The sequence below is a fragment of the Maylandia zebra genome, unplaced genomic scaffold, assembly GCF_041146795.1.
Source record: "Maylandia zebra isolate NMK-2024a unplaced genomic scaffold, Mzebra_GT3a scaffold11, whole genome shotgun sequence".
Lineage (NCBI taxonomy): Eukaryota > Metazoa > Chordata > Actinopteri > Cichliformes > Cichlidae > Maylandia > Maylandia zebra.
Genome location: NW_027490041.1, coordinates 6916555 through 6944482, shown reverse-complemented (window position 1 = coordinate 6944482; position 27928 = coordinate 6916555). Strand labels below are relative to the sequence as shown.

The 27928-nt window shown below is 42.7% G+C and overlaps 1 protein-coding gene across 1 annotated transcript in view; it reads right to left on the bottom strand.

Annotated features, from left to right (window-relative positions):
* LOC143416097 (protein NLRC3-like) overlaps window positions 1-27096 on the bottom strand; it is a 128796-nt gene extending 101700 nt beyond the window's left edge. The window contains exon 1 of the mRNA XM_076881477.1: window positions 26745-27096. The gene's annotated coding sequence lies outside the window, so the exon portion shown is untranslated. The remainder of the gene's footprint in view (window positions 1-26744) is intronic.
* Between the last annotated feature and the right edge of the window lie 832 nt (window positions 27097-27928).

Here is a 27928-nt window from a genome sequence, read left to right as displayed (position 1 = left end):
AGATCTCAGCTGTGTTGTTGTGGATGGACTTCAACGTATTTGTTAAAAAAGAGAATAAAGCAAAGTGTTTTAGCTGTTTGGGAGTTTTTGTTTGATTCCATTCAGTTTTATTTCTATGGAGTCAAATAATAAGAAAGGCTCTAGAACAGCCCTGAGTTTGTCCAGGTGACACTCCTCTGAAGAACAAAGACAAAGAGGAAGAAGGGGATTCGTTTTCAAGTCTTGTTTCTTTCAAAATAAAAGCTGAGATGTTTTGGAAGCATGATAATATTTCAGCCAGGATGCCGTCTCCAAGGAGACCTGCACCTCAGCGCTGAGCTCCACATCACGCCCTGTGAAAGCACAGATATAAATCTGCTGCAGTGAGAAGAACTTTACCCAACACAAGTGTAGAAGTAGACATTTGACTTTACCTACAACCTGTTAACAACAAAGCTTTCATTGCCTCTGTTGTTGATGTCATGTAGGACTAATCATACTTCACATCAGCCATGCACACGTCAGAGGATCTCCAGGCTTTCAGTGATAAAGCCAAGCAGATGATGTGAACATAGCAATAGTAAAACATGCATCATAATCAGCTGTATGTGTCGACTATGTGGCACCTCAGTCTTGTTGGCATGAAGAAAAGTTGTGTAACATGTAGCATAAGGGCTGCAAAGACATCATGTAGACAGCAGTCGTCTGTTAGTCGTAACGTATCTCCTGTTAAAGAGTTAAATGTGCGTTCTCCATCTCTGTCCTCTCACAGCTCGCCGTATACCAACTCCAGCTGTGGTAACCATGGCTGTGCCCATCAACACGCTGAAGCTGAGACGCCACCCGTCAAAATAAAAGTCTTAGTTCTGATATTTTGTAATGAGTTTGTAGATTTCCCACAGCTGATCGTAACAGCAGGCTGCCGGTTTGGAGAAGCCAGTTCAGGAATACTGGAACAGAAGCTAAACAAAGTCCTGCTGTGAACAGCAGCAATATGGATTTTACACATCCATCCATCTTTTCAGCTCAGGGTCGTGTGTGTTTGCACCATGTTTACAGAAACTGGAACGTGACTCCACTTGTGGACAAAATGAGCGTCGCCAAGAGTTTGAAGGCGTTTTTGAGACTAAACATGGTGTTTTAGTGTCAGAGGTACGATTAGGTTGTGGTTAGGTTTAGGGCTGAAGGTTAGGGTTAGGCATTCAGTTTTTAGGGTTAGGTAAAGCATTACATCAATGTCCCCACGGAGATATGAAAACAGGACTGTGTGTGTGTAACCCTATCCCAGCTGTTATTAGGCAAGAAGCAGTTAACCTGTGGGAGGATGTCAGGGTACCAGGAGAGAATCAGACATGGATTCAAACCCAGGACCTTCTTGCTGAGAGCAGGTTTATCCCACCTACAAAGATCATCTGTACGTGCGCTGTAACTGAGTATTTTTTAAACATGAGAAACCGAATATAAGGGTTGCTCTGCCACTGCTGCCTTGACCGGTTACTTCATTTTATCCAGTGACCACGTTGGCAGCATCAAAGCTGAGTAAGGCCACGCCCACACTTACACCGGGATTTTTGAAAACGCAGATTTTTCTGAGCGTTTGTGCCTTTCATCCACACGTAAACGGCGTTTTCACTGAAAACTGAGATTTTTGAAAACGTCTTGTTAAGTCTAATTGTTGAATGTTGCCATTGTGTTTCTTAAATTTGTACAGTCTTAGTTCAAGCAGTAGGATCAAAGCTTTGATCCTGACCACCTCTCCAACCACTCTGTGCTGGGGGAGGTTTTATTGTAGATACATCCTATCTGAAAGATCTGTTTCTTTTGATGTAAGCTTCCTGGGTTTATGACCCTTTGGTCAGCAGGAGGTCTGACACACACACACACACACACACACACACACACACACACACACACACACACTCAGTGTATACATTTACATACAGTGCCTTGTCTTTGTAACCAAAGGGGGTTGCAAGGGGAGGTGTTTTGTAAACTATTGTTTGAAGTTTGTCAATAAAAGGCAGCGAGAGGAGGCCACCATTGGGGTCATTTGTGGTGCTGGACACAGACGAGGCCTCCCTTGCACAAGTAATCGATCGATCGACTGTCTTGTTTTCTTCATGATGAATAAGTCTCTAGAATTAGCGGGGTTTGTGGAAACACAGACCCAACATTTATTTGGTCCTCCGAGCCGGAGCCTAACACATTGCATCCACCGAGGAGAGGGAGAGGACGCCACCGCAACGTCTGGGATGATTGACGTAAAGCCCTGGTGTTTCACTTTGCTTTGTCACCAGGCCGGGAAGTTTGCGCCTGAACTCCCCTCGGGATGGATGACGATTGACGGGATCCAGAGACTCTTCCCATGAACGTAAACAAACAGTGAGTACAGAAGGCCTTAAAGAGCGGCTACGTGACCCTGCGCTGACCGCAGGTACGGGAGCGCGCTAGCCGCGTGAGAGAGACGCAGGCTTCTCCGCCGTGTGGGGAGTGGAGATAACCTAGGTTCGGTAGCTCCGCCATGAGGAGTCCGGAATCTCCGCCATTTGGGGTGTTAGAGAGTGTCCGAAGGTTGAATTCTCCGCCACATGGGGAGTTTGAGAGTTTTCAACAGAGAGCGCTAGCTGTGCGTGCAGGCGCTAGCTGTGCGTGCAGATGCAAGCGATAGGCCTATGTTGTGTGTGTGTGCGGGCCAGACGTGGTCTGCGTGAGTGTGGCTGATTGTTGTCTTGTAATGGAGAATAAAATGTGTAAGTCTGCCTTAGAAGGGGATGTAAAATTTATGGAGAAATTTTTACCAGGCAGCACGCAGTATGTAGGTTGTTGGTGTGAGAAATATGGATTTGAAGGGACATTAGTGGAAGTTAAGTGTAAAATGCTGGTAGAAAGAATAGCTGTAAGTGTAGCAGGTAAAACAGGGAAAGCGAAGCAGAGGAAGGAATTGCAGTTAGCAGTTGCTAAGTTGTGGCTGGAGCAGGCTCAGAAGAGGAGAGAAGCACAGAATGTTAAAAGAGCAATATTGCAAGAAGTTCTTGTGAAACCTGAGGATGAAACTACAGCTCAATCCACTGCAACTACTTTAGAACAACACCGTAGAAAAGCATTATGAAGAGCAAGAATGTTAGCAGAAAGGAGAGCCAGAGAAGAGCGTGAGAGAGCAGAGGCAGAGGTGGAGGAGAAATTAAAGGCTGAGTATGGAGAGGCATTAGGAGCAGCATTGAGTCCAAGACAGACTAGGCAGGGTAGGAAACAGAAAGTAAAGTTAGTGAACACAAACGTTACAACCACATATCCATCCCTGACACAACACAAAAAAAAAAAACCAAAAACATGGTGTTTCTGTAACAGAGTGTGAAGATGAAGAAAGTTTTTCTCCTGATCAATTCGGCGAGTGTGAGCGTGTTTGACGTCATGGTGTGTGTGAAAAGGTATCCAGCTGGGGCAGACGTGATTCTGCAGGTCACCTGCCCAGTGGACGAAAAGAAATAAAATAGTTGTGTGGATGAATGATAGCATGAAGAGTGTTTGGTGTTTCTCAGTCTGAAACAGCTGTAATGCTACTTTCTGTTTTGGAGAAAAGTACAGTTAAAAAAAAAACAAAAAAACAGAGAGATGTGTGTTGTTTAAGCAGTGATGAGAATAATGGAAGTGTGATGAGAGATGAACACAAAAACATACTGAAGATGCATTAACTATACTAACCCTACATGCATATTAGTTACATGAGAAGAAACTTATTATGTGCTAAGACAACAGGGTTATGCTGTATGTTGTGTGTATGGCTGATTGGATGAATGTTTGAGATTAAACTGGCTGTTTGATTTGTCTTTTATTACTAAAGTTGAACCTGCCAATTGGGTTGTAACGATTTATCCCCCTGGCATGAAGAACACGTGTCATGACTTAAACAAGGCCTTTCTTTCCTTTGATTTCCTTTATTTTCTTTCTTTTATTTTGTTACTTTCATGGTGCACTGAAAGTTTTGTTTGATGATCTTTGTTTGAGCAGATCTGCACGATTAGAATCGAAGCGTCGTCGAGAAAACTGTTGCAAAGTGAGCTTCTCCAAAATTAAAATGGGCTCAGGAGAAAGCCACTTATTTGGGACAATCAGGAAACAAGTTCCTGTCCAAAAGGATTCAACGAGGAAATCCAGTCTAAATTATTTTTCTTTTTGAAATGATGTCATTTTGCTGAGCGTGGAAACGAATGCGACGATAATTTCCACAATCAGCAAAAGAAGGAATCACTGAGTGAATGAGTGAGAATTTTAAAATAAATGGGAAACTGACTGACTGACTTAACACCATTGTGTGAAGTTAACCCCCACCTGACAAAGGTGTGGATGTATCTCTGTGTGTGTCTCTGTTGCAGGAGCAGAAGGAGACCACAGGAGGAAACTTGGGTCACATGACTATGTGAACTCTGAAAATTTAACCTTTTTAGTTTCAATTCTCTGTCTGTGAATTTACCATGTGTGTGTCATTCACTACCTTGTGTTGCTCACAGACATTACTGTGAGAAAGTGTACACACCTGCGCAGCGCTAACATTTACATTTCTTTTTACAGCCGATGGTTAATCATGTGATTTGATCATGTGATTTATAGCAGGACACAACTTAATGATGTTTCTCTACCACAGGATTACTGAGATTTTGTATGAAGGAAACTGTAGTTACAGGCTATATGTTGATGATGAAATTGCACTGTGTTGTTGAGAGAATGTTGGAGAAAATGTGAATGTTACAGGGGAGAAATTAATGCAGTTTGAGACATACTGTGATGAGACCATTGTTACTTTTTCCACAGCGAGTGTTAACTTTACGACTTTTCACAGCTCCTCTGGAATCTGGATGGCCGACACCTGACAACCAGGATGAACCGTGTGTTTGGCTAATGTTTGTTTTTCTTTAAGAGTGCTTGTAAAGGATTCAGCACAGACAGACAAGTGACAATTGAACAGATGTGCAGTGGTTACAGAATAGTTACATAGAGCTCATTATCTGACCACACTGTTGGGCTCATGGTGAGTGACAAACTTAAGGGAAGTCACTGATTACAATGTGGAATGACGTTGAGATGTTAAATAATTTGGAACAAATTATGGGAAAAGTAGGAGTTTAATGAGTTTAGAATAAACCTGCAATGATCCTTGTCTCTGTGATGCTGAATACTTTATTACTCTTATGATCTACAGTTGGTTGCAAATGTGAAGTTGTTTTAAATTTAAGACTTTGTCTTCTAGGATACAGTAGCTGGGAGCTAAACAAGCTGAACATTTAAGTGCTGACTAATGTTTTTACACAGGGTTACAGCTTGGAGTGAAGCTGCTCCAAGGGACAAACCCTGGAGATTGTTTTAGGGAGACTGTGCAACATTCTTGTACATGTCTCATTGGGGAGTTGACACGTGGCAAAAGCCGTGTGGCGAGAGCAGTGTCATTTTTCAATTTGTAGATGTTGTGAGGTGCCATGACGAGAAGGAGTGACTGAGAGGATCGCCCATAAGATGGAAGCTGAGGCCTGGAGAGAGTCTTCAGGAGGATCAGAGATCACCTTCAGCACAGAGAGCTGTGCTACTGGGCTTCCAAAGGATCGTCACGAGGAGACTTTGCACAGCAAATCTTAAATAAGATGAAAGAGTTTCGACGTTGACGTTAAGGAAGACAACTAAGGTGTACGACGTGCTCTGCCTTAAATCTTCAGCAGCGTTGGAAAATGGAACCTGAGGGAGCGTGCCAAGCTCCAAAAAGTGACAGCGCAGAGGAGGTCCAACGATGGACTTGTGGTTCTGTGAACAGCACAAATGCCAGGTGACTGTAAAATAACTAACAGCACTTTTTCCACAAGTGAAGCCAGTAACTTACTATCCTAAAAGATTAGCTCTAGTTGCTCGTGCTTTACCTCCATGCGTGAGATCAGTATGTGCAGCAGCTTAAGCTGTACAATGTTTCAATAGTTTATTTCACCTTTTGACATTGTTAGTTCCACACGAGGTAGATGTTTACTACTGCAGACTAAACTTACATTTCTGTCACCTACATGACACTTGTCTTTAATGTTACTGTTACTCTCACAACCACACATATTACCATAAAGTGGTGCACAATTCTGAATCTGTCAAACCCTTTTTGCCAACGGAGGAGGGCACTTCTCATGAGTGTAGAGAGCGCGAGGAGAAGAAGTGTAAGCCGAGGGATGACTTAATAGATGTGCCACTCGTTGAGGGAAAGGTTTGGTTTGCTGATGGTTTGAGTTTTACAACAGCAGAGGGACAGACTAGAACAGGTTTTACTGTAGCAGACAGTGAGAGAGAGTTATCTGTGTAGGACAACTAGCATGTTTCATGTTTGCTTGAGCAGCAGAGATGCTAGCTTTAACGGAAGCGTGTAAAGCTGTAGAGAGACAATATACACTGATAGGCAGTATGCATTTGCTACTGTACATTTCTTTGTAGTGCAGTGAGTGAGACGAGGTGTGACAACTTCGACAGGGAAACCTGCAGGACACACCAAACTCTTGCAAAATCTGCTGGAGGCAGTGTTATTACCCAGTAGAATTGCCGTTTTGTAAATGTGCAGCACACATGTGAGGGAAAGATCCAGTTGCATTAGGGAAAGTTTTTGCAGATATGATCACAAAGGAGGCAGCAGTAGTTAAACATGGTGTTAACATTTTAGCAGTACAACATCAGCAGACATATAGGCCCACTCACCTACTGCAGGAAAACAGTTGTGACTTACAGAAGGAGCGAGCTTGCAGGATGGTGTTTATTATCTGTGTGATAAACCAGTACTGCCTAATAATTTGTATAAGACTGCTGCTATTTTGAGCCATGGGCTATACCATGTCTCAACAGGAGGGAGATGAGCAGTCGTTATACTCACTCTAGAATTAGTTTATACTTTAGGATTATTAAATACTTTAAAAAAAAAACTTTTTGCAGGCAGAGAGAACTAATGGAACAGTAAAGTTAAGATTTAGGAAGACAGGCAGGACATGGTTAGACTGTATAGAATAAGTACATGAGGATTACTCCAACAGAGAATGGTCTGACTCTTTGAGATTACACATGTTAGAGCATTTAGAGTTCCAGTCTTCTGTAGTGATGATAGAAGAGCAGAAGAGAGAGCATATTAGCAGATTAGATGCTTGAAATGTTTAAAAGTAAAGTAGTCATGAGAACAAATGATCTGCCAGATGATTCTGTTTCTCTGCAGGAGCAGAGTCTGAAGTCTGGAGATTGGATGTTGATAAGGCCATGGAGAGGAAGTGCTGGTCCAGTCCACGATGGGAAGGTCCATATCGGATGCTGCTGACGACGACCACAGTAGTGAAGATTGCCGGAAGAAACATTTGGATACATCAAGCGCACTGCAAGAAGGTGACACACATCCAGGCCAGCTCGGAGTAAGTGCCAGGAAGACAGGGTACAAAGGGGGGGGGGGGGGGGGGGAGCCTCCAGGGCCCCTCGTCTCAATCCGGTGAAGAAACCAACTGAGCCACAGGTACTCATCAGAATGGCTGGGAATGTGCTGTGCATCTTCTTGTGCCTGTGGACCCTGAGTGGGATGACAGGGAGCGCACTGGAACAGAGCAAACCACACCCAGTACCAGCATGGGTTTTCAACAACTACTGGTGGCAGTTTAAGAACACAACCGCTCACATAAACAACGAGACCAATGGTTATGCTTGTGATGCCACTGGCTACACGTTCTTCTGGACTGTGGCCCTATAGCATCACTGAGAGCGAGACCGTTTGTTTGGTTGCCTTAGCAACACATCCGGGAACACTGCCAACTTTTCAACTGCTCTGAACCTGAATGGAAGGTTGATTCACACACACACACACACACACACACACACACACAAATTCTCACATAACACACACACACACATTCTTACAGAAGTTCACACATATACCGTATTTTCACGACCATAAGACGCACTGTACTAAAAGGCGCAGTCTCAGTTATGTGTGCCTTTACTGTATTTAACACACACATAAGGCGCACTGGATTATAGGGCGCATAGAAGTACCATATGCGTATTTAAAAATAAAGCGGGAGCAAACCTGAGTTCGGTACCTTACTCACATTTCTATTACCGGTAATCGTCATCATCAACAACACACAAGCATACAAGTGTGCGTATTTAAAAATAAAGCAGGAGCAAAACAAAGTTTGGTACTCACATTTTTATCATCAAACCCATCGAAGTCCTCATCCTCTGTGTCTGAATTGAACAGCTGCGCTAAATCTCCATCAAACATGCCAGGTTCACTTTCTTCACTGTCAGAGTCACTTTTCGTGCCGTGCGGCTCCTCGGAAACGATGCCGGCTTTTGCGAAAGCTCGAACAACAGTGCCAGCAGACATGTTAGCCCAAGCATCTACAATCCATTGGCAAATTGTGGCGTAACTCGCCCGGCGCTGCCTTCCACTCTTGGTGAAACTGTGGTCTCCATCAGTCATCCATTGCTCCCAGGCCGCTCGCAGCCTTACTTTGAACACCGATGTCCAGCGGTTGGAGTTCCTTTGTCAGGCCTCCCGGAATGACAGCAAGCTCACAGTTCATTTGTTTCACTAGTTTTTTCACATCGGCTGTGAGGTGGGCACGCATAGAGTCACAGATTAAGAGCGATGGTGATGCGTGGAAAAAACCACCTGGTCTCCTTACATACACCTCCCTCAGCCACTCTTTCATCATTTCCTCATCCATCCAGCCCTTTTCATTTGCCTTAATGATGATTCCTGCTGGAAACTTCTCTTTAGGCAAAGTCTTTCGCTTAAAAATCACCATAGGCGGCAGTTTCTGTCCATTAGCATGGCAGCCAAGCACAACAGTAAAAAAAGACTTTTCATACCCCGTTGTGCGTATCGCTACCGTGCTGGTCCCCTTCTTCTCCACAGTGTGACTCACCGGGATGTCAAAAGTGAGCGGCACCTCGTCCATGTTTGTGATGTGGCTGGCCTGGATGTGTTTGTCGCCGATGTGTTTGCTGCAGTAGGAGCGGAAGATGGCCAGCTTTTCCTTATAATCCGCTGGAAGTTGCTGCGCTACCGTAGTCCTGGTCCGGATGGAAAAATGGCACCGTTTCATAAAACGAAAGCACCAAGACGGACCTCCTTGGAAATGTTCAATGTTCATCTCTTCAGCTAGTGAAACTGCTTTTAGCCGAATGGTGACCGTCGAAACGCTTCTCCCGCTCGTTCTTTGCTCGATGATCCACCGCTCGAGTCTTTCCTCCAACTCGGGCCACCTCGCCTTATGTCCGTGGAAACTCAGCTGCGTTTTCTTGACCTGCCGGAGCTTGTTTTCCAGCTTCCTCTACTTGCGAACCATCGATTCATTAACCTTAAATTCTCTCGCCGCTGCTCGATTTCCATGTTCCTCCGCGTAGCTGATGGCCTTCAGTTTAAACTGTGCTTCGTAAGCGTGTCTCTTTGCCATTTTCAGGGTTGTTAAAACAACGATGTTCTGCATAACGCAGATACCTGTTCTTTTATACAGGTATGTGCGATAAAGTCAACGCACACACTTCACCCTTTAGCGTTCTCATGGTGTTCTCTACTACGTCCTCCTTACAACACACAGGGCGCACTGCGTTATAGGGCGCGCCGTACTTTTTGAAGAAAATCTAAGACTTTTAAGTGCGCCTTATGGTCGTGAAAATACGGTATACATTTACATACAGTGACTTGTCTTTGTAACCAAAGGGGGTTGCAAGGGGAGGTGTCTTGTAAACTATTGTTTGAAGTTTGTCAATAAAAGGAAGCGAGAGGAGGCCATCATCGGGGTCATTGTCGTGCTAGACACAGATGAGAGGCCTCCCTTGCGCAAGTAATCGATCGATCGACTGTCTTGTTTTCTTCATGATGAATAAGTCTCTAGAATTAGCGGGGCTTGTGGAAACACAGACCCAACAGAAAACTTTAACCTTGTAGACTTCATTATGTTCCAGCTGCTCTACAGACGATGTGACCTCGAACTTAAGCAGGTCGTAACGTATGTGCAGCTCAATAACTTCATAATCAGACCCTGTGGTATTTAGGCAGCAGAACAACTAAGAATAACAACTACAAATAATGTTTTTAGGTTTCTGTTGTACTGCAAGGTTCTGTACAGGAGAACCAAACCAAGAGCAAACATTACGTCTCATTTACACCTGAGCACGAAGAGCCATCAACATTTAGCAAATTGAATCATCTTTGTTTAGATGCAAGAAGAATCATATAGAAATGAAAAAGTAGAAATAGAAATCCAGAGCAAAGATATCCTCTAATTCAGCGTAGCACATGTGCAGCTGCTGCGATTCACGTAAGCATTCGGCTCGTCGCTGTTGCAGATTTTTCTCTCGCTGTTCTGGCTCACAGCGCTGCAAACACAAAAATAAATATCCCCAAAGGTGTGAAAGGGAGCTAATTAGTAAGAGTATTGTTACTCTCCGCAGGAGTAGTCCAGCAGTAGAAATCAGTCCAATAACAAGGTGTGTAACATCTAGCAGGGTGACAGAAAAACCCAGGGTAACTTCTAAGGACCTCAACGTCTCTCTCACATTGTGTTTTTTAAACATGCTTCCATTTGTCACTTCAGTCTTTACTCTGAAATACAGGAAGAGAAATTATGGCTGAAACAATTTCTCATGAAACCAGGGGTGTGGTCCAACAGTCAGTTTGGTGAGGAAGGTTCCTAACTGAGAGAAGTGACCCAGAAGTATCTGTGTAGCAGCCACAATGAATCCAGATCATGAGCTTTATTAACTGATCAAAGTCTCTTCTTTCATCTTCTGTATCATTCAGTTTGCATTGGTAATGCCCATTATTGTAATGCTTTTTTAAGACCAGCAAAACTTTATTTCACTTTGGGTTAGCTGGGATAAGTGATGGATGGAGGGAATTTTACTTCAGCCACAGAAATCCTAAACAGGAAGGAGGAGCAGAGTTACAGTGGATCACTATCCAGCAGGGAAACAAGGTTTATTTCAATTTCTTGGCCATGAGTGAGATTTACTGAGTGGGCAAATTAGGGAGACGACACCATTAGATCCCGAGCCCTCCATGTGTTAATCAAGAGACGGCTGCTGTGCTACATCCATAAATAATGAATAAATTAGGAGCTAAAGCTGAAAGGACAGTTTATTTGTACCATCTTCACGTGAACACATTCAAGAACATCACAGATGAAGAAACATTAAAAACTTCCACACTACATAAAGCAAGAAAAATAGTTTTTCTTTCAGGTGGTTTCAGAAAAACAGAAACATCAAACATCTCCAAGACTCTCTTTGAAAGAACTAAAAACCTTTGTTCTCATGGTCCAATCATGAGTGAACTCCCCGATGAAGCCTTGTGTGCTAAAACATGTCAGAGTTTTAAAGGTTAAACATGAGTTTCCAAAACGTTTTGCTGGAGAACAATGAACTATTTGACTGAGTTTCAATCATTTACAGATGAGCAAAACCAGGACAGAGAAAAAAGGACAAAACTGACTCAGTAAAAAACAGAAAAGAAGATCCCATGTAGATCTGTATTATGTAGAAGTTCAGCCCAGCAACCAGTTCAGTTCAACACAAGTTTAAATGATTCTATCTGAACTCTGTGGAGCCTGATCTCAAGCTTTTTGAGTCTGACACAGAAACCAGAGGATCTTTCTGTGTCTTCAGATTCACTGTGATCCAGTGATGGGAGTGATTTCAGCCCTGAGTGATCGCGCTGATGTTTGCACAGAGCAGACAATGAGGTGAATGTTTGGGCACATTGGTAACAGTGAAACAGTTTATTAGTAACGTGGGATCGTTTGTGTGCAGAGTATGAACTGAGATTCCTGAAGCTCTTGTCACACTGGTCACAGCTGTAGTTTCCTTCCATGTGTGTACGTTCATGAATGTTACGATGACCTGACTGTGAGAAGCTTCTCTCACAGTGTCTGCACTTGTGTGGTTTCTCTCCTGTGTGGACTTGTTTGTGTGATTTAAGCTGACCTGCAGTGGTGAAGGATGACCCACACTGATCACAGAGGTGCTTTTTAACCCCACTGTGAATCAGTTCATGTTGTTTTAAGTGATTTGTTGTGGTGAAGCTTCTCCCACATTCTTTGCAGTATTTCAGTTTGTCTCCAGTGTGTCTACGTTGATGTACTTTTAGGGTATTTTGCTGACTGAAAGTTTTTCCACAGAGGTCACAATGAAAGTCTTTCCCACCACCACAGTGATGACAGGGTTGAGAACTGGATCCATCTGTGTCGCTCTGCTTCTAAACAAAGACACAAAGACAGTGTAAGTCAGTCCTTCAACATTTGTATCCTGAACGTCGCCTGAAATAAAGAGCATCTCTGCAAACGTCCAACTACATTTGACTGTTTCAGTTAACACACTCAGTTTACTGGGCTGCAATAACTACAATACTACCACCATAATACTACAGTAATACTAAAATCATAACTGAAAGGAAAATCTGAATAATCACTCAGAGCTGCTTTTCCATGCAGTAGAATTGCTAACATGCTAACACAGTTTAATGAGCAGAGTTGTTCCAAACAGTCAGGCTAAAATGACAAGATAACAATATAAATACATACCTCACAGTAGCTGCACTTGTAGAGTCTCTTTCTGGTGTGGATCTGTTGGTGTCGTCTCAGGTGATGTGGAGCTTTAAAAGTCTTCTCACACAGGTCACATCGATAAGGTCTCTCCACAGTGTGGGTAAACATGTGTTGTTGTAAGTGTGCGTCTGTTGTAAACTGTTTGCCACACTGATCACAGCTGTACGCTTTAACTCCACTGTGGATGAGTTGGTGTCTTTTTAGGGAACCCTTCAAGGAAAAAGACTTTCCACACAAGTCACAGCTGAACGGTCTCTCTCCAGTGTGGATGACCTGATGCTGTTTTAGTGAAGCCTTCAGAGTAAACTCCATCCCACACTCGTCACAGCTGTATGCCTTAATTCCAGAGTGGGTAACTAGATGACTCTGTAAGTGGCTACTGCGAGTAAAAGCTCTGCCACACTCGTCACAGCTGTATGCCTTAATTCCAGAGTGGGTAACTAGATGACTCTGTAAGTTGCTACTGTGAGTAAAAGCTCTGCCACACTGATCACAGCTGTATGCCTTAATTCCAGAGTGGGTAACTAGATGACTCTGTAAGTGGCTACTGTGAGTAAAAGCTCTGCCACACTGATCACAGCTGTACGCTTTAACTCCACTGTGGATGAGTTGGTGTGTTTTTAGGTGACCCTTCAAGGAAAAAGACTTTCCACACAAGTCACAGCTGAACGGTCTCTCTCCAGTGTGGATGACCTGATGCCGTTTTAGTGAAGCCCTCACAGTAAAACCCTTCCCACACTCGTCACAGGTGTGTTTTTTCTCTCCCTTTCTTCTGTGAGGTTTGTCGGCCTCCTGAGAGCGCTGACTTCTGGCTCCATGTTGGTCCTGCAGTGACAGAGATACAAACAGAGGCAGTGAGTGAAATGCAGTCGTGGAACAAACTCAACCTTCAAACTCCATTAACACTAGTTTTAAACCTGAAGGTGGAGCGTGGCACCAAACACCTTAAAGGTCTCTTATCCCCACCTGCTGGTAGTTCTAACACATTACATCCAACCTGCTGTTAAAGATAATTCATGACTAGGGATGGGTACCGGTGTCCGGTGCCATGATGGCACCGGTTCTGACATAAACGGTAGTAACCAGACCGAAAAGCAGCGCACATTTCGGTGCTTTATTTCGGTGCTTTTTTTTTCCTGAGCTGTGATACACTTCTAGCCAATCATTTTACGTTTCCGAGGATAGTAGGCGGGGCCAGGTACGTACGTTCTTTTAGAGCAGAGCTCCAGATTAAAAATGCCCAAGGCGAAGCGGTCAAAAGTCTGGCTGTACTTCACAGCAAAATATGCAAACTCAGCAGCCTGCAACAAGTGCTTTAAGCTGATACTGTGATACTGTCAAAGGAGGTAACACCTCAAATCCGATGAAACACCTGGCGATGCATAGCGTGTTTTTTTTTAAAAGCCGAGAAATGCGCCGTATTTGATGGCAGCAGCAGCCGTTCTTCTCTGTTGTTCGCGTGTAATTTACGTTGAGGAGGCTAACCACGTTATTACATTAATGCATGTAAGGTGAACTAGCAAACATCATCATAGCTACATGCGGCTGTCTTCTTGTTTGATGGCAGATGCTCCCTTCACCCTGGCCAAAAAGGCTAAAATGACCAAAGAAAAAGAGGGAAACAGCTAAACATGAGAGGTTTTTGGACAAAGTTTGTGTTTTTTCCATTGTTTAAGCACTGCTTCCAGCTAAGAGTGATACCATATATGCCCCATAGCTGCAGAAAAGGCTAACATTGTTATCTTTTTACATAAAACCAGCTGAACATGGAGGTTTTTGGACCAATTTTGTGTTCTCCATTCTTTAAGCACCGGTTTGAGCACCGGTTTGAGCACCGTTTGAGCACCGGCACCGTTTCAAAAGTACCGACTTGGCACCGGTATCGGATAAAACCTAAACGATACCCATCCCTATTCATGACTGTTCAAACACTAAAATCATGCCCATCCCTCCTGATTGTACACACACACACACACACACACACACACACACACACACACACACACACACACACACACACACACACACACACACATTATTTTATAATTTAGATTATTTTGTTGTTTCCTATGACATATTTCTATAATTTGTATAGATTTATACAGAATTATTCAGTGATAATAAATCCTATGTTTGTTTATTCTAAAGGAACCCCGTTAGCTTCCACAACAGATGTTGCTCGTCTTCCGTCAAATACTCACATAAAATATTACACAATAAAGTGGATTCAAGATATCCACATAATTTCACTCTTACATCCACAGTGAGGTTTCACAATTGTTCAAATATAAGCAATCAATAATAATAATAATAATATTTCTCTGTCAGCCTTCTCGGTTACGAATCGTCTTCTGCTCCTCTGTCATGCAGCGTCCCACAGGGCTCAATTTTAGGGCCACTGCTCTTTTCACTGTATCTATTGCCTCTGGGTTCTATCCTTAGAAGGCATGGGATCTCATTTCATTGTTATGCCGATGACTGCCAAATTTATTTGCCACTAAAACACAAGGATGGCATCTCCATAAAACCTATAAAACCTATAACCTTATAAATAAAATTGAATTTAATATATTCTGAGGTAAGTTGATCTATAGTGTTACATCATATTCTATAAGGATGTTATGTGTTTGTAGACTTTCTGCCCAGTTTGACCCATTTAGCAGAAGTCAGCCTGTTTAAGGCTCTGATATCTATTCTGTGTGACTTACAGCAGTTATGACATGGTCTGATTTTCTCACCCAATAAAGGAATATTTCATATATCAGTCTACTCTTCATTCTATCAGACACAGTTATCACAGCTCCTACATTTGCTTTTTACACATATATGTAAGCACTGAGCCAAATTTAGTACCAACATATTAAATGAACAACATTTGTCTCTTATATATGATACATCTGTATACACACTGTCACAGATACTTGTCTGTGAGTGAAGTGATTAATATGATAACTATAATATTGGCCATATTATATTTACATTGCCACAGTGAGATGACTTTAGTCTCATGAACAACATCAGCTAATTGTTATTTACAGCTAATCTTAAACGACTGTTCAGCACAGAAATGAAGCCCAACAATCATGTTTCACAGTCCTGTGGTCTCAGCCTCAGATACTCATCAAATCACACAGAGCTCATGTAGAAACAAATGAACTAAATATGTTCTCCTTCATTTCTGTCAAACAAAGCTGTATGAAACGTTTCCAGCTGTTAGTATCATGGTTGCTAGGCAACCTGGGCAGCGCGACGGAGGCTAGACGTCCCATTTCACGAGCCTAAGAGCCTCGCACTTCGGCCTTAGCGGCCTTTGAGTACGCGGCCCTTGAGGACTTTAAAGCTGCAGAACGTGAATCGGGATACAGCCATGATGATCTCCAGCCTCGTGCTCGCCAACATTCTCACCTGAGTTAAGAAGACGATCACTGAAATGGTCTCAGCAGGTCCTTTGATGACAGCAATGAAATGCAGCGGTAAGGCTTTTTGGGGATTAAGTTCGTTTTCATGGCAAAGAAGGACGATGCAGTTCATCTGATCACTCCTCATAACATTCTGGAGTGCAGGCAAAATGCTATTATAAAAACTTAAGCAGCAACTTCTCCAGGTTCCAATATTTATGCAATTCTCAAACCTTTTGGCCACGACTGTATAACCTCTTCTGAAGTTTAGTGGATATTATACATGGTTATGCTCAGGATGTGTCGGCCAGTTTCCACTGGAAACGCCTTTTGGTTAAACTGTCAGCGAGGAATTTGCATTTGCACTGTTACATTTTTATATAACTTTAATGCACATAAACAACAGCTGCTTGTTTCAGTGAAAATACATTGATGGCTTTTTAATAAAGTTGTGCAGCTGTAAAGTATTTTGTCTGGTGTCAATTCTATCGTCAGCTACATCGTTATGGCAAATGTTCAAATGTATATGGTGATAAATATCTTTGGTCATATGGTCCTGCTCTGTCTGTCACCTTCTGTGTTGAGCTCATTGTTTCCTCTGTAGTGGCTGAGCTGAGTCCAAGTAGCTGAAAATGTTCCTCTGCTGCTCCGTCAGACTCTCCTCCTCCTGCTGATCAGCTGGGACACAAAACAGATCTTTGTTAGGCTCCACACTGCACTGAAGAGTCAAAGTGTCTCATATGTTCATCTGACAAGTAAAAGAACACATTTTTGTTTCCCGAGGTGGGCAACTTGTTGGAAACAAACACAAAAGCTTTGAGCACTGATACCTGCCATTGCTGGCATTGAAAGATGCAACGCCAGCAATGTGGATTGTCAAGACTCAAACCAATCATCAAGCAAAGACAACAGGGATCATTTGTTTCTCTTTATTTAGCATTCACAGCATTTGTAGTTGCCTTCTGTGCAGGGGAAGTCCACGCACACTGTGTGGTACCGCCATCCACAGAAGGTGCATTCAACCTCTGTAAGAGAAACGAGATTGTCTGAGACTGAAATGATATTCACTAAAGAAGTGGTGATTTGTAAAACTTCAAGTGTATGATAAGGTGAAAACAAATACACAACTGCATGTCATGTAGTTGAAGGTTTTTTTTCCTTTGGAAGACCGGAAAACACTGAAAGTTACAAATTAGTCCTTTATTTATCCAGGTAAAAAAAAATCTCATTGAGATTAAAAATCTCATTTCCAAGAGAGACCTGGCGTCATGGCAACACAAGTCACATACCACACAGGTATATAACATTTATAACAAACACAATATCCCAACATGTGTAACAAATGTATTGTGCTTGAAACAAATTCAGAATAGGTGATAAAGCAGCTGCACATGTGTGTCACGAGTAAATCTGGCTGTATAACAAACAGAAACAAGTGATGCTGCTGTCTTTGCTCAACGGTTGGTTTGAGTCTTGACAATCCACATTGCTGCCATCTTTCAATATGTTTGAATGCACCAGTGTAAGTGCAGCCACTCAGACTCAATGTGTTCATAGAAACAGGTGCAGATGTGTCACGAGTTCATCCAGCAGTAGCTATGGCACTTGGCCACAGGGGGCAGCAGTGGACTGACCTGCATTCGAGACTGCTCCAGCTGCTCTGTGACAGTCAGTAGATCTGCTACAAATTGCAGATGTTACATCCCCCAGGAGGATGTCTCTTCTCCCTATTAACCCTTTGTTTTGTCCAGGCTCCACCTCCTCTGTCCTGATTGGATGTTGCGCAGAGTCTGGCTGATTGGTAATCAGCAGAGCACTATTTAAGGCCTGTGGAGCTGTGCTTCTGGGCCCTCTGGCCATTTTGGTTGCCATACTTGTGCAGGCTTGCATGCCTTTGTATTTTGTGTGAGCATTATTGTTTCATGTTCAGACTGCTTGTAGGGGAGAGCTGCCTTTTGTTTTGACACCCTGTTTTCTCCTGTTTATGTGTTGTTAGGTAGGTTATGGTTATAGGTTGTATATTTTGTTTCTTTGGAGTTAGGTAAGTTTCTTTTATTTCTACGTCAGGGATGTTTTGTTTGTTATGTTGGCCTTGGCTCTCCCTGACGTTACACCTCAGTCTGAACCCACGTACCATCACCAGTATTAAATAAACCTTTTAAAATTACCATCTTGGCTCCTCCTTCTCTATCCACATTTATGTTCGTCCCTTCAACCCCCTAGACTAGCCAGGGGACTTAACATAAATTGGCGGCTCGTCCGGGATAAAAGTCCTGGTTAATCCATTTGTGGATGGTGAAGGTTTGGAGTTGTTTGTTTCTGCTGGTGTATTTGGCAGAGGTAGTTAGTATGGCAACTGGTGTTTTCGCTTTGAGTGAATTTTTGAGTAATCCTTCTTGGGAGGAGCTAAATGTATGTAGAAAACGTGATTTGTTTGCTATAGCAGCACACTTTGAGTTAAATGTATCAAGGCAAATGGTGAAAGAGGACTTGAAAACTGCTGTTTCAAACAAACTTGTGGAAGAAGGCCTGCTTCCTGTTTCTAAATCACCTCGTTTGCCAGTTCCTCTTGACAGGACCCCTAATGAAGGAGTGAAGCCTGCTGTGTTAAAGGACGAAGGGCAAAACCCTGCTGCTGTGGAGCAACAAACGGTGGAAAATTTAAGCACTAATGGCTCACCTTCTTTTGCTACTCCATCTTCTCCTCGTTCAAGACAAGAAGTATTACTCAAGGTACGTTTGGCTAAATTACAATTTGAGGCTCAGGATAAAGCCCAAGCTTGTCAGGCAGAGTTGGAACTTCGCAGGTTGGAGTTGGAAGCAGAGACAGAAAAGGTGTTAAAGCTGAAAAGGTTGGAGCTGGAGTTGCAGATTGAAAGGGAGGTCAGACTGCGTCAGTTGGAGTTACAAGCACAGACTTCAAGAAGTACTACTACTCAACCTAGTTCTGCAAATTCATCTGTTGGTGAAACAACCTCCTCCCCTGTAAACCCAGGTGGTTTCAATGTGAGTAAAAACATTGTGTTGGTACCTCCATTTCGTGAATCAGAAGTTGATACATATTTCAATGTGTTTGAACGTGTTGCTGCCCCATTGCACTGGCCGAGAGAAGTTTGGCCATTGCTTCTTCAGTGCAAATTGGTAGGCAAAGCACAAGAAGTCTGTTCTGCTTTGTCTTTGGAAGAAAGTTTGAAATATGATGTAGTGAAGTCTGCTATCCTTGCTGCTTATGAACTTGTTCCCGAAGCGTATAGGCAACGCTTTCGCAATCACAAAAGAACAGCAAATCAGACTTTTGTAGAGTTTGCTCGTGAAAAAAGCTACTCTTTTTGATAGATGGATAACAGCAAGTAAAGTTCCTGACTACAACTCCTTACGTGAACTGATACTGCTGGAAGAGTTCAAAAATGGCCTGCCAGAACGCATTGTCGTACACCTTAATGAACAGAAGGTTTCCACTTTGAAAGAAGCAGCTGTGATAGCTGATGAATTTGTGCTGACTCATAAAACTGTTTTTGTGCAGAAACGTGAAGTTACCACCAGAGAACCTCCCCCACGAAAGGATCCTTCAAGCCCACGACAGACTTTTGCTCCAAGGACTGAAAGGGAATGTTTCTATTGTCATAAACTTGGTCATGTTGTTGTTGAATGTCCCGCTTTGAAGCGCAAGAACCAGTCACCAAAAGGAGTAGGCTTAATTAAAACCATCCGTGCTGAGAGAAGGGACCAAAGTGAAGGAGTTGATCCCTGCTTCAAACCCTTCCTCTTAGATGGCACTGTGTCATTGACTGGGAAGCCTGAGGATGAAAAACCCATTCGAATACTCCGAGATACGGGAGGGTCAAGATCTGTGATTTTATCTGATGTATTACCCCTGAGTGACCATTCCTCTTGTCATGGTAGTATTCTGATTCAAGGAGTTGAAATGGGCTATGTCGAAGCTCCTTTGCATTATGTACACATCAAGTCAAAGTTGGTTAATGGCATCTTCTCTGTGGCAGTACGCCCCTCACTTCCCATAAAAGGGGTGCAGTTCATTTTGGGAAATGATATTGCTGGTGGAAAAGTGCAACCTGTTCCCGAAGTAACAAATGATCCAGAATCAAACTTGAAGAGCAACGACCTAGCAACATGTTTCCCATCTGTTTTTCCTGCTTGTGTTCTCACCAGGGCTCAAGCAAGACGTAAAGCTGCAGAAATTGTTTTGTCAGACTCTTCGTTGGCTCAGGCTCTGGCTACAGATGATTTGCAAACCCCGATTGATCTTAAAAGTGGTTCAAAGGATACTACTGAGAAGTGGAAAGATCTACATCTCCCACAGTTAGACTTGCCGGTCACACGTGAAAGCCTTGTTGCTGCTCAGAAGTCTGATCCCTCATTGACTAAATGCTTTACTTCTCTTTCTGAAACAGGAAATAAAAAGGCTTCTTATTTCTTGGAAGATGGGGTCTTGATGCGCAAGTGGACTGCCCACCCAAGTCTAACAGCGGACGTAGAGGAAAGCTGTTCTGATGACTGTGACTGGAGCACTACTTATCAGATTGTTGTGCCTCTTGAGTATCGTCACTACGTAGTCTCCCTTGCACATGAGCACCCTCTGTCTGGTCATTTGGGAGTTACAAAAACGTACAACAAGATACTCAACCATTTCTTTTCGCCAGGATTGAAGGCTGATATAGTTGAGTTTTGCCGCACTTGTAAAACATGTCAGATTGCAGGAAAGCCAAACCAGACAGTTCCTATAGCTCCTCTTCATCCTATACCAGTACTTGGTGAACCTTTTGAACGTGTCATTGTGGACTGTGTTGGTCCATTGCCCAAGACAAAGAATGGTAATCAGTTTTTACTGACTGCAATGTGTACTTCGACTCGTTTTCCAGAAGCTGTCCCACTCAGAAGAATAACTGCACCTTTGGTGATTAAAGTTTTAACAAAGTTCTTCACTACTTTTGGTTTACCGAAAGTAGTCCAGACAGACCAAGGAACTAACTTTCTGTCTAAACTTTTCAAGCAGGTCATGCAGACTCTGGGGATTAAGCATGTTGTGTCAAGTGCATACCATCCTGAGTCTCAAGGAGCATTGGAGCGCTGGCATCAGACACTCAAGGCAACATTGCAGAAATACTGCTTGGATACTGCAAAAGAGTGGGATGAGGGAGTACCTCTGATGGTGTTTGCCATGCGCGAAGCTAAGCAAGAGTCCCTTGGGTTTAGCCCAAATGAACTAGTGTTTGGTCATTCTGTCCGGGGACCTTTGAAATTGTTGAAAGAACAGTTCTTGTCAACAGACCATGTTGTGAAAACTAATGTTCTGGATTATGTTTCACAGTTCAGAGAGCGCCTCCATAAGGCCAGGTTGGCAGCTGCAGAAGCCCTCTCCTCTGCTCAGGGGAAGATGAAGAGTTGGTATGATAAGAAAGCCGTTCCTCGATCTTTCAATCCAGGTGACAAGGTTTTGGTTCTTCTACCAACTGCTAGCTCTGCATTGTCTGCCCGCTTCTGTGGACCATACCAGGTGGATAAGAAAGTAAATGACACTGACTATGTGATTAAAACCCCAGACAGGAAGCGTAAAACACGCTTGTGCCATCTCAATATGCTCAAATCTTTTCATTCTAGAGCTGACTCTCTCTGTGGTCCTGCAGATAAGTCTGTGGCATCTCCGTCCGAGCCAATCTCATCTCCAGAAACTCTCGCGTTGAACTCTTCCTCAGGATTGAGGTCAAGTTTAGATGAAGACGGGCTCAAACTTTGTGATGCCAGCTGCCAGAATGCCAGAATGCTTAATTCTGAGGTACTGTCCCAGTTGTCTATATATCTGTCTCACTTGACCCGTGAGCAACAGTTAGACATTGAAAGGCTCGTCACCATTCATCTAACACTCTTTGGGGACATGCCTTCTGTACTACTGTAATAGAGCACGACATTGATGTTGGGAATGCCGTGCCTATTAAGCAGCATGCTTACCGTGTGAATATGGCAAAAAGGGAAATGATGAACACAGAAGTAGACTACCTTCTGAAGCATGGATTGGCCATCCCAAGCTATAGTCCATGGAGTTCTCCGTGCCTGGTTACGCCAAAATCAGATGGAACACCTCGCTTTTGCACAGATTTCCGCAAGGTAAATGCAGTAACCGTACCTGATTCCTTCCCACTGCCCCGTGTTGAGGACTGTATTGACAGCGTCGGATCTGCTGCTTATGTGAGTAAGCTTGACCTTCTTAAAGGTTATTGGCAAGTACCTCTGACAGAAAGAGCATCAGAAATCTCAGCTTTCGTAACACCTGATCACTTTTTACAATATACAGTTATGGCATTTGGAATGAGAAATGCTCCTGCTACCTTTCAGAGGTTAATGTCAACTGTATTATCTGGTGTGGCGAATTGTAATGTTTATCTTGATGATGTGGTCATCTATTCTTCCAACTGGTCAGAGCATGTCGACACTTTAACTACTGTGTTCAAGCGTTTAGCTGATGCTTCCTTGACCCTCAACTTGGCTAAATGCGAGTTTGGTAAGGCTACAGTGACCTACCTTGGAAAGGAAGTTGGACAGGGCAAGGTTCGCCCTATCAGTGCAAAGGTTAATGCCATCCTCAACTGTCCTGTGCCAACAACACGCCGTGAGCTGCGCAGATTTCTGGGGATGGTTGGTTACTACAGGTGTTTCTGTTAGAGATGGACCGATCCGATATTACGTATCGGTATCGGTCCGATACTGACCTAAATTACTGGATCGGATATCGGAGAAAAATAAAAAATGTAATCCGATCCATTAAATATCAGGAAAGCACCTCACAAAACTTGCAACACGCCGTAACTCACCTCAGAAAGTTAGCACGTCGAGCAGTATGCATCACGTGATAGAGCGGCTGTGGCATGCGGGACATGTCGGTGGTCTGGATAGCATGTGGAGCTTCGCTAGCAACCCGGCATTTCATCTCCGACAAAGTTATCCTGAGAGAAGTAAAGCAAGTGTGTAAGTCCATCTCTGAATGTTTGTAAAGCATTCCTGCGTTAAGCTTAACGAGCGACTGCCTCTCGCTCTCCGGCTGCTACTTCAATCGTGAAACTGATCAGCTGATCGGCTTTTCTGTCGCGAGTCCGTCTCTCTTGTTTGTTTTTGGCCCACTTTGCACCAGAAAGAGGAAACCAGCGGCTGAACAACAGCAGCACGTTTAAGCTTGATAAGCTGTTGTTACAATTTATTTAATATTACTTTCTACACCAGGATCTTTTTCTACGTAGCTGACGGCTGGTAACTGTGCAGGGGCGGATCTAGCAAAGTTTAGCCAGGGGGGCCGATAGGGCATGAACAGGGAAAAGGGGGCACAAAGACAGACTTTTCTTTCTTATTCTCATTTAAAATGTCTAGCTTTTAATAAATAATTATCTGACACCCAAAGTTTTAATTTGATGTAAAATGAATAGAAGTTAATTACTGTATATAGTGACTATTAAGTCTAATATATATACCCTAGTAAGTGTTAAAGACTAGTAGTTAAACATGTGCCATTTTATGACCAGTAGTCAATGTAGTAAATTAGCTTAACAGCTGCAGGCCATATATTATCCTTTAGTTCTAATGGTGTGCTATGTATGTAGTTTAGTCTCTATTATACTCTTGAATAAAAGAAACATAATCATTTGTAGTTCATTAGACAAAATGTGCATTACTCTGTATCCTTGATCAGCTGTGAATGTCTGACACTGTTTTCTTGAGAATGTTTTATTGCTGAATCATGTGAAGAAGGCCATAAGAGGGAGACTAGGTGTCTGGGCAGAAGAGATAAAACCACATTCTTTACCCCCTTCCAATTTCACACAGAAAGACAGGGAGGCAAGGTCAGGAGCCAGGCTCACTAAGAATTAGAAAAACATGTGAAGATGCAGCTTTTATGACAGAGAGGGGGGCTGGGATTAGCTATAAAAGTCTGTGAAAGTTTCCACCATTTTGAGACATGCTGTCGAACCTCTGCAGGCATCTCTCCCGTCCGGACGTTGTAATGCTCTTATTGTGAATTGTATCGAAATAAATGATTGTTGATTGAACATATATACACCGAGTATTGTCCTTCCTTCAGCCCAAAGATTCAAAGAATTGGGAAAATTCAACATAAGCTATAGTACTTTTTACTTTGGGAAGGTACCATCTGTGCAGTCTGCAATTTTGTTGAAGAAAGATGTTGAATCTATTTAATATTTCTTGAAAAATAATTGATTTCTGTGCATTTTTTTTTTCACACTGCATCAAATTAAGGTTGATTACGTCGATTAAGCATCATGAGGTGGAGCGTGAGGGGTGGTTCCCTATTTTTTATTTATTTATTTTTGTTGTTGCTGGGAGTTGGAACCCTATTAGTTAGGTTGCTTAATATTTACGCTAAGTACTCTTTAAAATACCAGAATAGGGAGGATGGTGTAGGTTTAAGTTTATTAGATTGATCAGTATTGCTGAACTATGAAATATTTTTTTTGTATACAGGTATAACAGAATAGCTTTAGTGTAGTTGTTTTAAACTTGAGTATGAACTTGCAGACTTGCAAAATGCAGCAAGATATTTTAAAAAACAGTTTTGTTGATTAAAAAACACTATATCGGATTCATATCGGTATCGGCAGATATCCAAATTTATGATATCGGTATCGGTATCGGACATAAAAAAGTGGTATCATGCCATCTCTAGTTTCTGTAGGAATTTTTCTGAAGTTGTAACACCACTGACAAACCTGTGCAGCCCGAAGGTACCATTCATTTGGAGTCCTGAGTGTCAACATGCTTTTGAATGTGCAAAAGGTCTTCTGTCGAGTTCACCTGTTCTTGTCACTCCAGACTTTTCTAAACCTTTCAAGCTTGAAGTGGATGCCAGTGGGGTGGGGGCTGGAGCTGTTCTTCTTCAGGATGATGGACAAGGAGTGAGTCATCCTGTCTGCTTCTTTGGCAAGAAGTTCGATACTCATCAAAGGCGGTACTCGACAATTGAAAAGGAGACTCTGGCCATGCTTCTGGCTCTTCAGCATTTTGACGTGTATGTGGGATCTACTTCCCAACCTGTAGAGGTCTTCACTGATCACAATCCTCTCGTGTTCCTCTCTCGTATGTATAACAACAATCAGCGACTGATGAGGTGGGCTTTAATTTCACAAAACTACAACATTGAAATAAAGCATAAAAGAGGATGTGAAAATATTGTGGCCGATGCCCTCTCAAGAATGTGATGGTGTAAGGTTAACAAACTTATACGTTTGTTTTTCTGGGTGGGGGTGTTACATCCCCCAGGAGGATGTCTCTTCTCCCTATTAACCCTTTGTTTTGTCCAGGCTCCACCTCCTCTGTCCTGATTGGATGTTGCGCAGAGTCTGGCTGATTGGTAATCAGCAGAGCACTATTTAAGGCCTGTGGAGCTGTGCTTCTGGGCCCTCTGGCCATTTTGGTTGCCATACTTGTGCAGGCTTGCATGCCTTTGTATTTTGTGTGAGCATTATTGTTTCATGTTCAGACTGCTTGTAGGGGAGAGCTGCCTTTTGTTTTGACACCCTGTTTTCTCCTGTTTATGTGTTGTTAGGTAGGTTATGGTTATAGGTTGTATATTTTGTTTCTTTGGAGTTAGGTAAGTTTCTTTTATTTCTACGTCAGGGATGTTTTGTTTGTTATGTTGGCCTTGGCTCTCCCTGACGTTACACCTCGGTCTGAACCCACGTACCATCACCAGTATTAAATAAACCTTGTAAATTTACCATCTTGGCTCCTCCTTCTCTATCCACATTTATGTTCGTCCCTTCAACCCCCTAGACTAGCCAGGGGACGTAACAGCAGATCATATGCAAGTTTTGGAAATGACATTATAAATATTCCTAACTTAGCCACGGCAGCATTGTTGATGTATTACCTATATACTACAAATTATTCCACCTGCTGAAAAGTGGATCTAATGTGGGCGGACTCACACTTAGCAAATAAACCTGTGATGTGAGAATGTAATCAAACTGTTGATCAGAGGCAAAGTAATTTAAAGTTTATGATGCTATCGTCTAATGTTAGCTGACATGATGTTAGCTTGTAAACTTATGTTGTTGTCTGGGTCTCATGTCTGATCTGATGATAATAACTGTGACAACACAGAGATTAAATAAAGGACGTTGGTGGGACTTCTTATGTTAGAACTATAACTTCAGTTAAGGAGTGAGACGTAAGGTGACAAGGAGAATGAAGAGAATGAGAAAGAAGTAACTGGGAAGAGAAAATGAAAACAAAAATTTGAAATGATCAAATTTGTGTTAACAGATGATGGTGATTTTAAAAATTCAAGTAATTTAAAGGTTTTATCCTATTTGTTGTTGTTTTTTTTCATATTCTTCTATTTGCAAGAGGTTATTAATAAAACAGGTTCTCTTTCTGGTTTCTCTTTTTGGACGCACTCTCTACAGCTTATCACATCCAAAATGGGGGATGTCAAGTACAAAACCTCGACAGAAACAATCAGCAAGAATTTTAGCATCAGTCCAAAATAAAACTGTCCAACTACAGAGTTTTAAAATCCAACTAAACTATGAACAGAGATCTTTTACAAATAGGCTATTGATGAGATGACAGTGGTAACAAAAACGTACACATCCGCGCACACAGACAAAATGGCGGGAGAGCGTTTAACGGTCGACCTCATGAGTCCGTTACCGTGAACTATGGAGCGGCAGATTTGTGCTGGAACTGAGCTGCACACAGCTGATGTTAGCCAGGAAACATTACACACTGCTAACGTTACCTTCACACGGAGCTCCACACGGAGACGATCAGCGTCAGGCACAAACACCAAGTTCAGAAAAGAGGAACTTTGAGCAGGAAGGAAAGAGTCAGAGCGGCGTTTGAGGACACGTTTACAACCACGAACATCAGAATCTGTCTGTGCTGCATTCAAGTGCAAGTTGGAAACTCACTAATCTCTGTCATGTTGTCCAAAGATGATTTATTTCTGCTGGTTTTCTTGTTTGAAACACAAACATGTGTCAGCACTTTGTTGTTCTTCACCCTGCAGCATTTGAATATTTCAGGAGTAAACTGATCATAAATTCATGAAGTCATGAATGAAAGTGCAGACTGAGAGTGGATCACATGATGTTTGAGGTGTGTCATGTGACATGTTCAGTATTGTCACACATGTCTAGATTGTCCCTGATATCATAACTGCTCAAACACTGATGATTATATTTGAAGAATTATTCCTGATGGCAGCAAAGTTTGAATGGAGCTCTCTGTCTGTGCTGATTTGTCGCCCTCTGGAGGTCAAAGCACAAACTGCATGATGTCACTGTAACCACCACAGTGACAGGAAGTGTTTTTAAATGATGAAATATGTCAGTGATGCTGATAGTGTGTTCATCACAGACGTTCAGGCTTCGTGTTGACATGAATCAAAGTTAATGTCATTATGGACCAAGGACAGTACTCTGGGTCTCCTGCAGAACAACTCGAGCTGTGATACCTGAATGAAGAGCCTCTGCTGCTTTAAAGAAGGAGGCTCGAGGCAGAGGTGAGGTGCAGACCAACCAGCTTTTATTCAGCAACTTTAACAGAAGGATCAGAAAAATAAAACTATACAGCACAGTGATGCTGACTGAAGCCACAGCATTAAACTAAACAAGCATCTGATCATCTTTAACAACATCTAATAAATAATGACAACTATTTACTCCTGTATTTCCTACAATAAAGCCTGTTCAGATATTTGTTGCTGATGGAAATGTAAAAGGCTCCCAGGAACCAAAGGACAAAAACAGAGGCAACAGTCACAGCTGCAAAGGATCCCCTAACACATAAACTGGTTCGAAGATATTTTCTAGCTCTGCAGAGGAGCTTGATTGCACGGACAGTAAAAAGTGGATTCAATAACAGCAGCGAGCGCTGAGTGATATAACGGTGCTGCGAGCAGCAGTGCAAAGGCTCACACAG